The sequence below is a fragment of the Lissotriton helveticus genome, chromosome 3_1, assembly GCF_964261635.1.
Source record: "Lissotriton helveticus chromosome 3_1, aLisHel1.1, whole genome shotgun sequence".
In the NCBI taxonomy this organism is placed as follows: Eukaryota; Metazoa; Chordata; class Amphibia; order Caudata; family Salamandridae; genus Lissotriton; species Lissotriton helveticus.
The window spans coordinates 1,154,876,567-1,154,893,381 of NC_136061.1; positions in this window are offsets into that span (position 1 = coordinate 1,154,876,567).

The following is a 16,815-nucleotide window of genomic DNA, read 5'->3' on the forward strand; positions in this document are numbered from 1 at the left end:
CAATAACAGTCTTTTTGTTGTTAAAAAGCCGACGCGTTTCGAGGCATTCCACGCCTCTTCTTCTTGGGCAAACAACAAGCATTGATAGCTCACCATGTTGCTTTTTAGCCTTTATGTAGATCGCCTTCAAGGGGCGGAGCTTAGTGCAATGTTCATTAGAGCATTTCGGGAGTTGAAGTCCCCCACAGTGAGCATTAGTGACATCCTTGGTAGGTTCAATGTCTTGAATTATTTAAATGCAATGTTCTGATTCCTTAGTAGGATCTGCAACGACAGAACGAACATAATTTGCATGAAGTGTGGTGCGCGGAGACGGCTCGTCCCGCTCCTCAGCCTTCGTGTTAACGAGTGGTGCTCACTTCTACGGCCAGGCTGCCGTGTAGAATTGATTACAAACAAAACGCCCTGAAGCATTGAAGGGGCACTCTCCCACACTCCAGACCTCGCGGTCTAGTATTACCTCGTTGCAGTCTTTTCCTTCGTTGCAATAACAGTCTTTTTGTTGTTAAAAAGCCGACGCGTTTCGAGGCATTCCACGCCTCTTCTTCTTGGGCAAACAACAAGCATTGATAGCTCACCATGTTGCTTTTCAGCCTTTATGTAGATCGCCTTCAAGGGGCGGAGCTTAGTGCAATGTTCATTAGAGCATTTCGGGAGTTGAAGTCCCCCACAGTGAGCATTAGTGACATCCTTGGTAGGTTCAATGTCTTGAATTATTTAAATGCAATGTTCTGATTCCTTAGTAGGATCTGCAACGACAGAACGAACATAATTTGCATGAAGTGTGGTGCGCGGAGACGGCTCGTCCCGCTCCTCAGCCTTCGTGTTAACGAGTGGTGCTCACTTCTACGGCCAGGCTGCCGTGTAGAATTGATTACAAACAAAACGCCCTGAAGCATTGAAGGGGCACTCTCCCACACTCCAGACCTCGCGGTCTAGTATTACCTCGTTGCCTCGAAACGCGTCGGCTTTTTAACAACAAAAAGACTGTTATTGCAACGAAGGAAAAGACTGCAACGAGGTAATACTAGACCGCGAGGTCTGGAGTGTGGGAGAGTGCCCCTTCAATGCTTCAGGGCGTTTTGTTTGTAATCAATTCTACACGGCATCCTGGCCGTAGAAGTGAGCACCACTCGTTAACACGAAGGCTGAGGAGCGGGACGAGCCGTCGCCGCGCACCACACTTCATGCAAATTATGTTCGTTCTGTCGTTGCAGATCCTACTAAGGAATCAGAACATTGCATTTAAATAATTCAAGACATTGAACCTACCAAGGATGTCACTAATGCTCACTGTGGGGGACTTCAACTCCCGAAATGCTCTAATGAACATTGCACTAAGCTCCGCCCCTTGAAGGCGATCTACATAAAGGCTGAAAAGCAACATGGTGAGCTATCAATGCTTGTTGTTTGCCCAAGAAGAAGAGGCGTGGAATGCCTCGAAACGCGTCGGCTTTTTAACAACAAAAAGACTGTTATTGCAACGAAGGAAAAGACTGCAACGAGGTAATACTAGACCGCGAGGTCTGGAGTGTGGGAGAGTGCCCCTTCAATGCTTCAGGGCGTTTTGTTTGTAATCAATTCTACACGGCAGCCTGGCCGTAGAAGTGAGCACCACTCGTTAACACGAAGGCTGAGGAGCGGGACGAGCCGTCTCCGCGCACCACACTTCATGCAAATTATGTTTGTTCTGTCGTTGCAGATCCTACTAAGGAATCAGAACATTGCATTTAAATAATTCAAGACATTGAACCTACCAAGGATGTCACTAATGCTCACTGTGGGGGACTTCAACTCCCGAAATGCTCTAATGAACATTGCACTAAGCTCCGCCCCTTGAAGGCGATCTACATAAAGGCTGAAAAGCAACATGGTGAGCTATCAATGCTTGTTGTTTGCCCAAGAAGAAGAGGCGTGGAATGCCTCGAAACGCGTCGGCTTTTTAACAACAAAAAGACTGTTATTGCAACGAAGGAAAAGACTGCAACGAGGTAATACTAGACCGCGAGGTCTGGAGTGTGGGAGAGTGCCCCTTCAATGCTTCAGGGCGTTTTGTTTGTAATCAATTCTACACGGCAGCCTGGCCTTAGAAGTGAGCACCACTCGTTAACACGAAGGCTGAGGAGCGGGACGAGCCGTCTCCGCGCACCACACTTCATGCAAATTATGTTCGTTCTGTCGTTGCAGATCCTACTAAGGAATCAGAACATTGCATTTAAATAATTCAAGACATTGAACCTACCAAGGATGTCACTAATGCTCACTGTGGGGGACTTCAACTCCCGAAATGCTCTAATGAACATTGCACTAAGCTCCGCCCCTTGAAGCCGATCTACATAAAGGCTGAAAAGCAACATGGTGAGCTATCAATGCTTGTTTTTTGCCCAAGAAGAAGAGGCGTGGAATGCCTCGAAACGCGTCGGCTTTTTAACAACAAAAAGACTGTTATTGCAACGAAGGAAAAGACTGCAACGAGGTAATACTAGACCGCGAGGTCTGGAGTGTGGGAGAGTGCCCCCTCAATGCTTCAGGGCGTTTTGTTTGTAATCAATTCTACACGGCAGCCTGGCCGTAGAAGTGAGCACCACTCGTTAACACGAAGGCTGAGGAGCGGGACGAGCCGTCTCCGCGCACCACACTTCATGCAAATTATGTTCGTTCTGTCGTTGCAGATCCTACTAAGGAATCAGAACATTGCATTTAAATAATTCAAGACATTGAACCTACCAAGGATGTCACTAATGCTCACTGTGGGGGACTTCAACTCCCGAAATGCTCTAATGAACATTGCACTAAGCTCCGCCCCTTGAAGGCGATCTACATAAAGGCTGAAAAGCAACATGGTGAGCTATCAATGCTTGTTTTTTGCCCAAGAAGAAGAGGCGTTGAATGCCTCGAAACGCGTCGGCTTTTTAACAACAAAAAGACTGTTATTGCAACGAAGGAAAAGACTGCAACGAGGTAATACTAGACCGCGAGGTCTGGAGTGTGGGAGAGTGCCCCTTCAATGCTTCAGGGCGTTTTGTTTGTAATCAATTCTACACGGCAGCCTGGCCGTAGAAGTGAGCACCACTCGTTAACACGAAGGCTGAGGAGCGGGACGAGCCGTCTCCGCGCACCACACTTCATGCAAATTATGTTCGTTCTGTCGTTGCAGATCCTACTAAGGAATCAGAACATTGCATTTAAATAATTCAAGACATTGAACCTACCAAGGATGTCACTAATGCTCACTGTGGGGGACTTCAACTCCCGAAATGCTCTAATGAACATTGCACTAAGCTCCGCCCCTTGAAGGCGATCTACATAAAGGCTGAAAAGCAACATGGTGAGCTATCAATGCTTGTTGTTTGCCCAAGAAGAAGAGGCGTGGAATGCCTCGAAACACGTCGGCTTTTTAACAACAAAAAGACTGTTATTGCAACGAAGGAAAAGACTGCAACAAGGTAATACTAGACCGCGAGGTCTGGAGTGTGGGAGAGTGCCCCTTCAATGCGTCAGGGCGTTTTGTTTGTAATCAATTCTACACGGCAGCCTGGCCGTAGAAGTGAGCACCACTCGTTAACACGAAGGCTGAGGAGCGGGACGAGCCGTCTCCGCGCACCACACTTCATGCAAATTATGTTCGTTCTGTCGTTGCAGATCCTACTAAGGAATCAGAACATTGCATTTAAATAATTCAAGACATTGAACCTACCAAGGATGTCACTAATGCTCACTGTGGGGGACTTCAACTCCCGAAATGCTCTAATGAACATTGCACTAAGCTCCGCCCCTTGAAGGCGATCTACATAAAGGCTGAAAAGCAACATGGTGAGCTATCAATGCTTGTTGTTTGCCCAAGAAGAAGAGGCGTGGAATGCCTCAAAACGCGTCAGCTTTTTAACAACAAAAAGACTGTTATTGCAACGAAGGAAAAGACTGCAACGAGGTAATACTAGACCGCGAGGTCTGGAGTGTGGGAGAGTGCCCCTTCAATGCTTCAGGGCGTTTTGTTTGTAATCAATTCTACACGGCAGCCTGGCCGTAGAAGTGAGCACCACTCGTTAACACGAAGGCTGAGGAGCGGGACGAGCCGTCTCCGCGCACCACACTTCATGCAAATTATGTTCGTTCTGTCGTTGCAGATCCTACTAAGGAATCAGAACATTGCATTTAAATAATTCAAGACATTGAACCTACCAAGGATGTCACTAATGCTCACTGTGGGGGACTTCAACTCCCGAAATGCTCTAATGAACATTGCACTAAGCTCCGCCCCTTGAAGGCGATCTACATAAAGGCTGAAAAGCAACATGGTGAGCTATCAATGCTTGTTTTTTGCCCAAGAAGAAGAGGCGTGGAATGCCTCGAAACGCGTCGGCTTTTTAACAACAAAAAGACTGTTATTGCAACGAAGGAAAAGACTGCAACGAGGTAATACTAGACCGCGAGGTCTGGAGTGTGGGAGAGTGCCCCCTCAATGCTTCAGGGCGTTTTGTTTGTAATCAATTCTACACGGCAGCCTGGCCGTAGAAGTGAGCACCACTCGTTAACACGAAGGCTGAGGAGCGGGACGAGCCGTCTCCGCGCACCACACTTCATGCAAATTATGTTCGTTCTGTCGTTGCAGATCCTACTAAGGAATCAGAACATTGCATTTAAATAATTCAAGACATTGAACCTACCAAGGATGTCACTAATGCTCACTGTGGGGGACTTCAACTCCCGAAATGCTCTAATGAACATTGCACTAAGCTCCGCCCCTTGAAGGCGATCTACATAAAGGCTGAAAAGCAACATGGTGAGCTATCAATGCTTGTTTTTTGCCCAAGAAGAAGAGGCGTTGAATGCCTCGAAACGCGTCGGCTTTTTAACAACAAAAAGACTGTTATTGCAACGAAGGAAAAGACTGCAACGAGGTAATACTAGACCGCGAGGACTGGAGTGTGGGAGAGTGCCCCTTCAATGCTTCAGGGCGTTTTGTTTGTAATCAATTCTACACGGCAGCCTGGCCGTAGAAGTGAGCACCACTCGTTAACACGAAGGCTGAGGAGCGGGACGAGCCGTCTCCGCGCACCACACTTCATGCAAATTATGTTCGTTCTGTCGTTGCAGATCCTACTAAGGAATCAGAACATTGCATTTAAATAATTCAAGACTTTGAACCTACCAAGGATGTCACTAATGCTCACTGTGGGGACTTCAACTCCCGAAATGCTCTAATGAACATTGCACTAAGCTCCGCCCCTTGAAGGCGATCTACATAAAGGCTGAAAAGCAACATGGTGAGCTATCAATGCTTGTTGTTTGCCCAAGAAGAAGAGGCGTGGAATGCCTCGAAACACGTCGGCTTTTTAACAACAAAAAGACTGTTATTGCAACGAAGGAAAAGACTGCAACGAGGTAATACTAGACCGCGAGGTCTGGAGTGTGGGAGAGTGCCCCTTCAATGCGTCAGGGCGTTTTGTTTGTAATCAATTCTACACGGCAGCCTGGCCGTAGAAGTGAGCACCACTCGTTAACACGAAGGCTGAGGAGCGGGACGAGCCGTCTCCGCGCACCACACTTCATGCAAATTATGTTCGTTCTGTCGTTGCAGATCCTACTAAGGAATCAGAACATTGCATTTAAATAATTCAAGACATTGAACCTACCAAGGATGTCACTAATGCTCACTGTGGGGGACTTCAACTCCCGAAATGCTCTAATGAACATTGCACTAAGCTCCGCCCCTTGAAGGCGATCTACATAAAGGCTGAAAAGCAACATGGTGAGCTATCAATGCTTGTTGTTTGCCCAAGAAGAAGAGGCGTGGAATGCCTCAAAACGCGTCAGCTTTTTAACAACAAAAAGACTGTTATTGCAACGAAGGAAAAGACTGCAACGAGGTAATACTAGACCGCGAGGTCTGGAGTGTGGGAGAGTGCCCCTTCAATGCTTCAGGGCGTTTTGTTTGTAATCAATTCTACACGGCAGCCTGGCCGTAGAAGTGAGCACCACTCGTTAACACGAAGGCTGAGGAGCGGGACGAGCCGTCTCCGCGCACCACACTTCATGCAAATTATGTTCGTTCTGTCGTTGCAGATCCTACTAAGGAATCAGAACATTGCATTTAAATAATTCAAGACATTGAACCTACCAAGGATGTCACTAATGCTCACTGTGGGGGACTTCAACTCCCGAAATGCTCTAATGAACATTGCACTAAGCTCCGCCCCTTGAAGGCGATCTACATAAAGGCTGAAAAGCAACATGGTGAGCTATCAATGCTTGTTTTTTGCCCAAGAAGAAGAGGCGTGGAATGCCTCGAAACGCGTCGGCTCTTTAACAACAAAAAGACTGTTATTGCAACGAAGGAAAAGACTGCAACGAGGTAATACTAGACCGCGAGGTCTGGAGTGTGGGAGAGTGCCCCTTCAATGCTTCAGGGCGTTTTGTTTGTAATCAATTCTACACGGCAGCCTGGCCGTAGAAGTGAGCACCACTCGTTAACACGAAGGCTGAGGAGCGGGACGAGCCGTCTCCGCGCACCACACTTCATGCAAATTATGTTCGTTCTGTCGTTGCAGATCCTACTAAGGAATCAGAACATTGCATTTAAATAATTCAAGACATTGAACCTACCAAGGATGTCACTAATGCTCACTGTGGGGGACTTCAACTCCCGAAATGCTCTAATGAACATTGCACTAAGCTCCGCCCCTTGAAGGCGATCTACATAAAGGCTGAAAAGCAACATGGTGAGCTATCAATGCTTGTTGTTTGCCCAAGAAGAAGAGGCGTGGAATGCCTCGAAACGCGTCGGCTTTTTAACAACAAAAAGACTGTTATTGCAACGAAGGAAAAGACTGCAACGAGGTAATACTAGACCGCGAGGTCTGGAGTGTGGGAGAGTGCCCCTTCAATGCTTCAGGGCGTTTTGTTTGTAATCAATTCTACACGGCAGCCTGGCCGTAGAAGTGAGCACCACTCGTTAACACAAAGGCTGAGGAGCGGGACGAGCCGTCTCCGCGCACCACACTTCATGCAAATTATGTTCGTTCTGTCGTTGCAGATCCTACTAAGGAATCAGAACATTGCATTTAAATAATTCAAGACATTGAACCTACCAAGGATGTCACTAATGCTCACTGGGGGGGACTTCAACTCCCGAAATGCTCTAATGAACATTGCACTAAGCTCCGCCCCTTGAAGGCGATCTACATAAAGGCTGAAAAGCAACATGGTGAGCTATCAATGCTTGTTGTTTGCCCAAGAAGAAGAGGCGTGGAATGCCTCGAAACGCGTCGGCTTTTTAACAACAAAAAGACTGTTATTGCAACGAAGGAAAAGACTGCAACGAGGTAATACTAGACCGCGAGGTCTGGAGTGTGGGAGAGTGCCCCTTCAATGCTTCAGGGCGTTTTGTTTGTAATATATATATATATATATATATATATATATATATATATATATATATATATATATACACACATATATATATGTTTATTCACTGAAAACACCAAAGGTTACATGGACGCTATAGTTAGGCCAACATTTCACTTGTACAATACCAGAGAAATTCAGCAGTTACAGTTAACTGAGCTAAATATAACGTACACCCCCGCAATGCACTACATATTACATTACTCATTACATGGTCAGTGACATCACTGATGACATCTCAAATGACATAATCACTGATGACATCTCAAACAACATCACTGATGAGACCGTGACATGGGTTGCTCAATAGGTGTAACAATGAATGTATAGGTTTGTGAATCAGTGTCACAGTGTCTCTATGAGTATGTAAATGGGTGTGACAGTCTGTCTATAGCTATGTAAATGCCTGTGACAGTGTCTGCATGGGTATAACAGTGGGTGTGAAAGTTTCTGTATGTGTATGTAACTGGATATGACAGTATATGTATCGGTATTTGAATGGATGTGAGAGTAAGAGTGAGTTTAAAAATGATTATATATAGATTATTTTCAGTTGCGCTAACTCCATGGATCCCCGCGGAGTTACATGGGAGGCCATGCTGAGCCCTGCAAGGTGTCCGCAGATTTCACAAGTGACCCTAAAAAAGTTTTTTCAGATTTCTTTATACCTGAACATATGCTCACCCCTCTTTTATAACATGTACAAAGGGTCAGGAAACTTCTCACCTGACCCCTTCATTCAGTTTGCACACACATTTTCAGCCATGGGGACTGTTTCCCCGACAAACAAAATGGCGGCCGCAGCTTTTCTGTGAAGCTGCAGCCAGCCAATCAGAAATTCACCAGTGCATGTGAATCCATGGTTTTCCTGTGAGCGGATCCACAAGTAATCTACGTCCCCAGATATACAAATTTGTTTTCCAGTTAATATCTCCAAAACTACTGAATGGATTTATACCAAATCACAAAAAGCAAGATCTGCGTACCAACATCTAGCTACCTGCCATATTTGGTGTAATTCCATCCAATGATTCGGCTGTAGGCTTGTTCAAAGGTGCAACGGGATTTTACATAGGTTACGGGGACATTATAGTTAGGCTCACATTTCACTTGTACAAAATCAGTGAAATTTAGCAGTTACAGTTAGCTGAGCTAACTATAACTAACGCCCCCACAATTCACTGCTTATGACCTTACATATTACATCACTTATAACATGGTCAGTGACATCACTGATGACATTACAAATGACATCACTGGTGACCTCATTCAGTGAGTGTGAGGGTTTTCTGAAGGTTTATGAGTGTTAAACATATATTCCATGGTATTACATAAGTTAAAATAGTATTCTTGGTGTACTACTAATGAGTAATAGTATTTCTAAGATATATTATGTGAGTGGCTGTGTGACTGTATGCGTCCATGTGTGAGTAGGTGTCTGAGTGCCTATATGGGTGTGTGAGTGGTTTTATGGGGTATATAAGTAGGTGTGTGAGAAGCTGTTTTTATGAGTGAGTGGCTCTGGGAGCGACTGTATTGGTGAGTGAATGGGTGTGTCAGTGGCTGTATGGGTGAGTGAGGGGTGTGTAAGTGGCTGTATGGGTGGGTGAGAGGAGTATAAGTGACTTTATGGGTGGGTAAGTGGGTATCTAAATGGCTGTATGAGTGTGACCAGCTGTATAAGCGGCTGTATTGTAAGGTAAGTGTCTGTGTGAATGGATGTATTGGTTAGTGAGTGGATGTGTGAGTGCTTGTATGGATGTGTGATGGGGTATGTAAGGAATTTTGTGGGTATGTGAGTGCTTCTATAGGGGAGTGTGTGACTGTGTTGAGAGGCTTTATGGGTGAGTGAGTGGGTGTGTGAGTGGCTGTATAGGTAAAGACGTGCATGTGTGAGTAGCTGTATGGGTGGGTGTTTGGCTGGGTGAATGCCTGAATGGGTAAGCGACTGATTGTATGAGTAGCGGTACGGGTGAATGAGTGGTTATGGGAGTGGCTATATGGATGAGTGAGTGGTTGTGTGAGTACTAGTCTGGGTCTGTGAATGTGTATGTGAGTGGTTGCATGAGTGGGTGTATAAGAGATTGTATAGGGGTGTGAATAGATGTGTGAGTACTTCTGTGGATGATGTCATCAGTGATGTTTTTTGAGATGTCATCAGTGATATCATCAGTGATGCCATTGACCATGTTATAAGGGATGTAATATGTGAGGTCATAAGCAGTGTATTGCAGGGGTATCAGTTATAGTTAGCTCTTCTAACTCTAACTGCTGAATTTCACTGGTTTTGTACCAGTGAAGTGTGAGCCGAACTATCATGTTTCTGTAATTTTTGTTTTTTTCACTTAATTTCTACATTTGTTTGTTCTATTTTATAACTATAATGTCCCTGTAACCTTTGTTTCTTTAGTGAATTTTTAAGGTTTTATTTTAATGTTTCTTCCTAACCACAACGTCCCTGTAACCTTTGGCTTTTCAAGTGAATTTCTAATGTTTATTACATTTTATTTCCTAAATGTAACCTGGAACCTTTGAGAGTGAGTCTATTAGTGCCTCAGTGGGTGTGTGAGTGAGTGCGTGAGTGTCTCAATGGGTGTGAGACTGGGTGTGTGAGTGTCTGTGTGCATCTGGGAGTAGCTGCATAAGTGGCTCACTGGTTATGAGAGTGGGTGTGTGATTATCTGAGTGGGTCTGTGAGTGGGTGCATGAGTGCATGAATGGATGGATGAGTATCTGAGAGAGTGTCTCAGTGGATCTGTGAGTGTGTGTGATAGTGTCTGAGTGGGTTTGTGAGTGCCTTCATGAGTGTGTAAGTCAGTCTGTGAGCGAGTGCATGAGTATGTGAATAGATGCATGAGTCCCTGAATAGGTCTGTGAGTAGGTATATCAGTGTTGCAGTGGGTCAGTGAGTAGTTGCATGAGTCAAGACAAGTCAAGTCAAGTCAAAAAATACTTTATTCGATTACTTAAAAATCATAAAAGTATACTATACAAATTCATAATATTATGCGACCAAAAATAAAAACATCTTACAAAAATAGTATTTAGTGTACATTTAAAAGTCAGTGGCAAGTACATATAGATCAGAACAAAGTTCACTGAATAATCAAAATTAGTAGCAAATAGTTGCATGAGTCTCTGAGTGGGTCTGTAAGTGGTTGCATAAGGCTCTGTGTAGGTGCATGACTGTATGGTGCATAGCTAGTTTAAATGTGTAAAGTAAGCGTATCTTTGCTGCTTGGAGATGTCCTTATATTGTTCAGTATCTCAATACATCTTTAAAATCGATAGAAAAAGTGTATGGGTTCCTTTGCATACTGCTAACGTGAACATGCTTTGGCATATTCCAAGTATTTTAAAAGGAGAATCATGGACTATGCTTCGACCAGAATAAGGCAAGAAAGAACTCATTTGTTACAGTCTCTCTAGCTTGCATTTTATTACATGGATCATGCATTTTTGTCTGAGAAGGATTTGAGATTATTTTTCAATCTGGAATTTCCAAGAAACTACACTTACTTTGCTTTTGTGAAGCTGATGACTTACAATAAATTGTTGTTTTCAGAGATAGATCTTCTTATAGGACACCTACTTTGTTTACATTTTAAAATGGTGCATGTTGGCGCTTTTTTGTGAAATTTGCATGAAGGTTACACGTTCATTCCCCCACACACTTTAAAGGCCATACCCTTGATCAAGTTTGGACGTCCAACCTTGACATTTCCCCTCAAGCTGTTCTCCCCTGCTCTTGGTCCGATCACAGCTTTATCTCATTTCAATTACATCTTCACATTTCATGCCCTCCTCCCCTTGCTAAGAATCTACTTGCTCGCAACTGGAAAAGAGCAAATCTATCCGACTTTCACGCCACCTTGGCTTCCACGGCATCCTTGTCATTGAATTCGCTAAATGATCAAGCTGATCTTCTGGACGAATGGCTTCGTCTCGCCAGCAATAAAGTGGCCCCTTATAAAAATCTTAAAGCTAAACGCCCCCACGACGCTCAACGGTGGTTCACGGACCAACTCAAAACCGAGAAACTTGCTCTGCGGCAAGCTGAACGCCGTTGGCGTCGTAACTAAGACCCACAGCTCAAACTTCTTTATATCAACTCTCTAAAAACCTATAAAAAATCGATTCTGAAAGCAAAAACGGTATACTTCTCTCAAAAAATAATGGACTCTCATAGCAAAACCAAGGACATTTTTGCAATTGTCAATGAGCTTTCCCTGCCTGATAGGATCACCCTCCAACCCCAACCTACCCAAACTCTGTGTGACTCGCTAAACTCATACTTCATCGATAAAATTATAACCATAAAAAACAATATTCCGACCCCTGCATCTCCTCTTCCTCCTCCCCTTCCCCCCAGGAACCCCAACACTTTGGTGGAATTTCCTCCCATTTCCCCTCAGGAATTTTCCACTCTTCTTTCTAAAGTCAGCTCTGGTTCCCCCAATGACTGCTGTCCCCCTCTGATCCTGAGAGAAGCCTTCCTTGCCTGTCCAGGCCCTCCACTGGCATTACTCAATAACTCCCTTGCTACTGGGGAGGTCCCTCGCTCCTTCAAACAAGCAGCTGTTCTTCCCATTTTGAAGAAGCCCAATGCGGACCCCACAATCCTAAGCAACTATCGTTCCATCTCCCTCCTTCCCTACCTAGGCAAGATTCTGGAGACCTATGTCACCCGCTGCCTGAGCCCCTTCATAGAGAAATCTTCCTTCCTCGATTCCCAACAAGCCGGGTTTAGACCCCTCCATTCCACTGAGGCGGTCATAGTAGCAGTCATGGACGCCCTCAGGCAAGGTGCCGACAAAAACATCCCTCAGGCCCTTGTCCTTTTAGATCTCTCGGCTGCATTCGACACGGTCGATCATGCCATTTTGATCGACCGTGTCCACAATGCTGGCATTCAGGGGGTGGCCCTTAACTGGCTCAGATCTTTCCTTGACCAGCGCTCACAAGCTGTTCATTTGTCTACCTTCTCTGCACCTCTCACAACCCTTTCTTGTGGTGTTCCCCAAGGTTCTGCACTGTCCCCTCTCTTATTTAATTTATATCTGCAACCCTTACTAACGTCTCTCCGCAACTCCCCTATCACAATTTTTAATTATGCGGATGACCTTCAGTTAATCTTTCCCATTGATTCTTCTTCCTCCTCCCGTCTTAATTTTCAGTCCACAATGCTGTCTATTGCTGAGTGGATGTATCACAGCCAACTAAAGTTGAACCCCACAAAAACTGAACTTGTACTGGTGGGGGGTCCCTCAAACCCTTGGAACTCCTCCTTCTGGCCAACCTCCCTGGGGACGGCACCTACCCCTGTGAGAACAGTGAAAAGTCTGGGGGTGATCATCTCTGATGACCTTTCGATGAGACCTCAAATCAACTCGGTCACCTCATCCTGTTTTTTCCATCTCAGGCGGATACGTAAAATCAGTTGGTTTCTCACCAGGGAGGCCTTAATCCAAGTCATCATTGCCCTCATCACCTCCAGGCTCGACTACGCCAACACGCTGTACGCGGGTATTCCCGCATGCCACCTCCATCGGCTGCAGCTGGTTCAGAATCAGGCGGCCCGCTTGATTTTCCGCCAGCCTAAACACCAGCATGTCTCCCCCCTCCTCCGTAGTCTCCACTGGCTCCCGGTCTCTATGCGCTGCACCTTTAAACTGGCATGTTCATTTTTTAAGGCCCTCTCCGAGGCAGCCCCAGTCTTTACCTCATCCGCCTTGACACGTCACATCCCCCTCAGAGCTCTTCGCTCTGCATCCCTTAACCTTCTGGTGGTTCCTAAATTTAAACGGAAAAAACATGGCGGACTGAGTTTTTCTGTGTTGGCCCCCTTCACTTGGAACTCCCTGCCACCTACACTTCGTTTATGCCCCAGTTATGACTGCTTTCGCAGTTTACTAAAAACCCGGCTCTTCCAGTCTGCCTTTGAATAACCTCTCCCTCCCTTGATCACTGTACTTGTCAAGAGCGCCATGAAACCATTGGTGTAAGTGCGCGGTATAAATAATGTTAACGTTTAACGTAACATATGTGCAAAACAAAAGCAGTTAATCACATGAAGAGGGGTCAACACCTCCCAAGAAGCAAAGCATTGTCTGGGAATTTGTTTTTACCATCCCTACTGGAGAAAAAAGGTCAATGCTATAAGGTGACTAGCATGATGTGCAACAAAGTCCTATGTCATGGGTCCGACCACAAATACACTTGTGGAACCACGAGTATGAAGAACGTTCTGTGGACCATTCATTCTACATGCTTATCAAGAGCACTGATGGGGAAAGAGAAAAGGGATAACCCAGCATCATCTTCTGACGGTGCTCAGCCATGTACATCATCAGGTTTGACTCTTACTAGTCCTTCTCCAACCCAGGTCCCTAAATTTGCGGCTGTTGGACAATTCTTTTTAAAATGCCACGCCACCCTTACAATTTGAGAACAGTACATCCCTGCACTGGTGTCTTCTATCAACAGTAACCAGTGTTAGGTTTTTTGGGCTAAACATGTTTTTTGACAGTTTTATTCATTACATTCAAAAGCACTCTGTTTTCTTTTTATGTTTGAATCTTACAACAACACCACAAAACTGTTTAAAAAAATAAAAACGATTTCAAAACATTAAGAAAAAAGGGTCTATGTTTGTACTATTGTAAATAAGTCTTCTTGAATCTGTTGTTGTGCATGTTTCTGTATGGATTATTCTCTGGGAATGTGAGTAAGTGTATGGGGTAATGAATGTATGTATGAGTGACTGTGTATGTATGTATGTATAGATATTCTTATATAGCGCATTAGCTGTCACCCAACGGGCATCCTGGCGCTTAAACAGTCATGACATACAAGATGTTACCAGCATCCGAAAACTCTAATACAGCAGCCTGGGGAATAAATGGGTCTTCAAGTTTTTCTTAAAGGAGAGGAGATCTGCCCTACCCCTCAGGTCCAAAGGAAGAGAGTTCCACAGTCTTGCTGCGGTGAACCTGAAAGCCCGACCTCCCATCCGGGAGCGACAGATCTTAGGTACTGCTACCAGATAGGCTGAGGCTGACCGAAGTGGTCTGCCCGGGGCATACCAGGAAAAGAGATTCTGCAGTGGGAGTGGACCTTGGCCGTGAAGAGCCTTAAATACCAAACACAGGGCTTTAAAATCGATTCGCTGCGAGATTGGCAGCCAATGGAGATCCCTAAGAGCCTCAGCAGAGGAGTCCAGACGACGGCGCAAAAGTGCCAGTTTCGCTGCAAAGTTCTGCACTCGCTGCAATTTCCCCAGTAAGGTGGCAGGCGCCCCCAGAAGCAGTGCGTTGCAATAATCAAGGCGACTTAAAATAATGCTCCGCACTACTTCTGGCCTGGCCTGTGAAGGGAGCAAGGGTAGAATCTTACGCAGCGAGCAAAGCAGTGCCATGCAAGTGGCTACCGTTTTGTTCACCGCTACATCTAGTTGCAGACTGGAGCTGAACATCACACCCAGATTCCGCACTGATTCGGCAGAAGAGTCAGTCCCTTGGAAATCAGGGGGCCAGAAATCCAATGGGAGAGGCCTAGGGGTACGGTCCATCGAGCAATGTAGCACCTCGGTTTTCATGCTGTTAAATTGCAGGGAGTTGTTACCTAGCCATGCTGCCGTGGTGCTCATGCATCGATGGAAAACCTCCTGGGATACCGCCTTCTTGCCTTCAAACGAGAAGACAAGCTGGGTGTTGTCTGCATAATTGGTGACTGTTATGCCAAAAGATGTTATCAACGAGATCAGGGGACGGAGGTGGAGATTAAATAGGATGGGACTGATGGACGACCCCTGTGGTACGCCCTGCCCCACCCTCCTGATGTCAGATTTGAAAGGTGGCAGGGATACCACCTGGTACCTATGATCGAGATACGATTCCAGCCCTGGATACGATTCCAGCCCAGACACTCCAACCTCCGTCAATCTCCTAATCAAGATTGCATGGTTGACCGTATCGAACGCGGCCGACATGTCAAGCAGCACTAAAAAGGCTGCTTGACCCTGGTCGGCCCGCGTCGGAAGGTCATCAAGGACAGTCACCAGTGCCGACTCCGTCCCATGTGCTGGCCTGAAACCCAACTGGACCATATCCAAGCACTCGGTGGACTCAAGAAAGTTGGAGAGATGCTTTGTGGCCAGTTTCTCCAGGATTTTGATTGGAAAAGGCAGCAGGGAGATCGGCCTGTAGTTAGTTGGACACTTAGGGTCCAGACTTTCTTTTTTCAGCAGTGGGGAAACTTTCCAGCAGTCTGGCACTCGAGCGGAACCCAAGGACTGGCAACAGATCGAGAAGAGTGGGGGAAACATCTCAGCTCGAAACAATTTCCAGAACTTCGGTGGGAGCGGATCGGATGGGGATCCAGAGGACACCCCATCCGCCAGAGCACAGAATTCCTCGAAGGATGGCAGTGGAAAATTGTTCAGCCCTGTAGATATGGCGCTCTCCTTGCTGATCTCGTTCAAGGAGGAGTTATCCGCCATCTTGTCAATGGACGGGGCAAGATTATTTAAGATGGAGGCAATTGTATCCTCAAAGGCTTGTGCCAGCGAGTCACAGAGAGCCTGAGAGGCCGGGATTACATTTTTGGTGCAGGCTGGATGGGCTAAATCCTTCACGATTCTGAAAAGAGCCTGTGACTTGTTCGCAGCCGCCTTCAACGAATCCTCTAAAAACCGACACTTGGCCCGCTTAATCTGAACTTTGTAGTTTGCCAATGCCTGCTTGAAGAGGATACGTTGCGGTTCTAAGTACTGTTTCCTCCATGCCATCTCAGCCTGTTTACACTGCAACTTAAGCTGCCGGAGTTCTTCAGAATACCAAGGCATCACAAGGTGAGTCCTAGCTCTGATGGTACGCATTGGAGCCAAGGAGTCGAGGGAAGATAAAATTCGCTGACGAAGGTTCTCATAACTCACGTCCACGCTAATTCCCAGAGTGAAGCCGTCCGGGAGCAAAGTGGGCAGTGTGGAGCGTGCGAGAATTCTGGACCATTGTCTACCCATCCTAGTGCCACCCTTCCTGCCCTTCTTAGTGGCAGCGGCTGTACACAAGAGAGAGAAGAGGACCAGAGCGTGGTCCGTCCAGCACTGAGGTAGAACAGTCTTCAGGGTCGCTAAGCGTGCATCAACGAAGAGCAATTCCAGGATGTGACCTTTGGAGTGAGTCTGGGTGAGAACAAGCTGTTGCAGCTCAATATTACAACAGGCTTGGACCAGCTCTACGAAGGCAGAGTTCGTTGGACCCTCGGGCCAGAGGTTGAAATCCCCTAGCACCATCAGCTTAGTATGGGAGAGGGAGAGGTCATAAATTAAATCAATAAGCTCTGAGACCGACGATAGCGAACTAGCCGGGAGTCTATAACATAGCAGCCCGGTGTATAACACCCCTC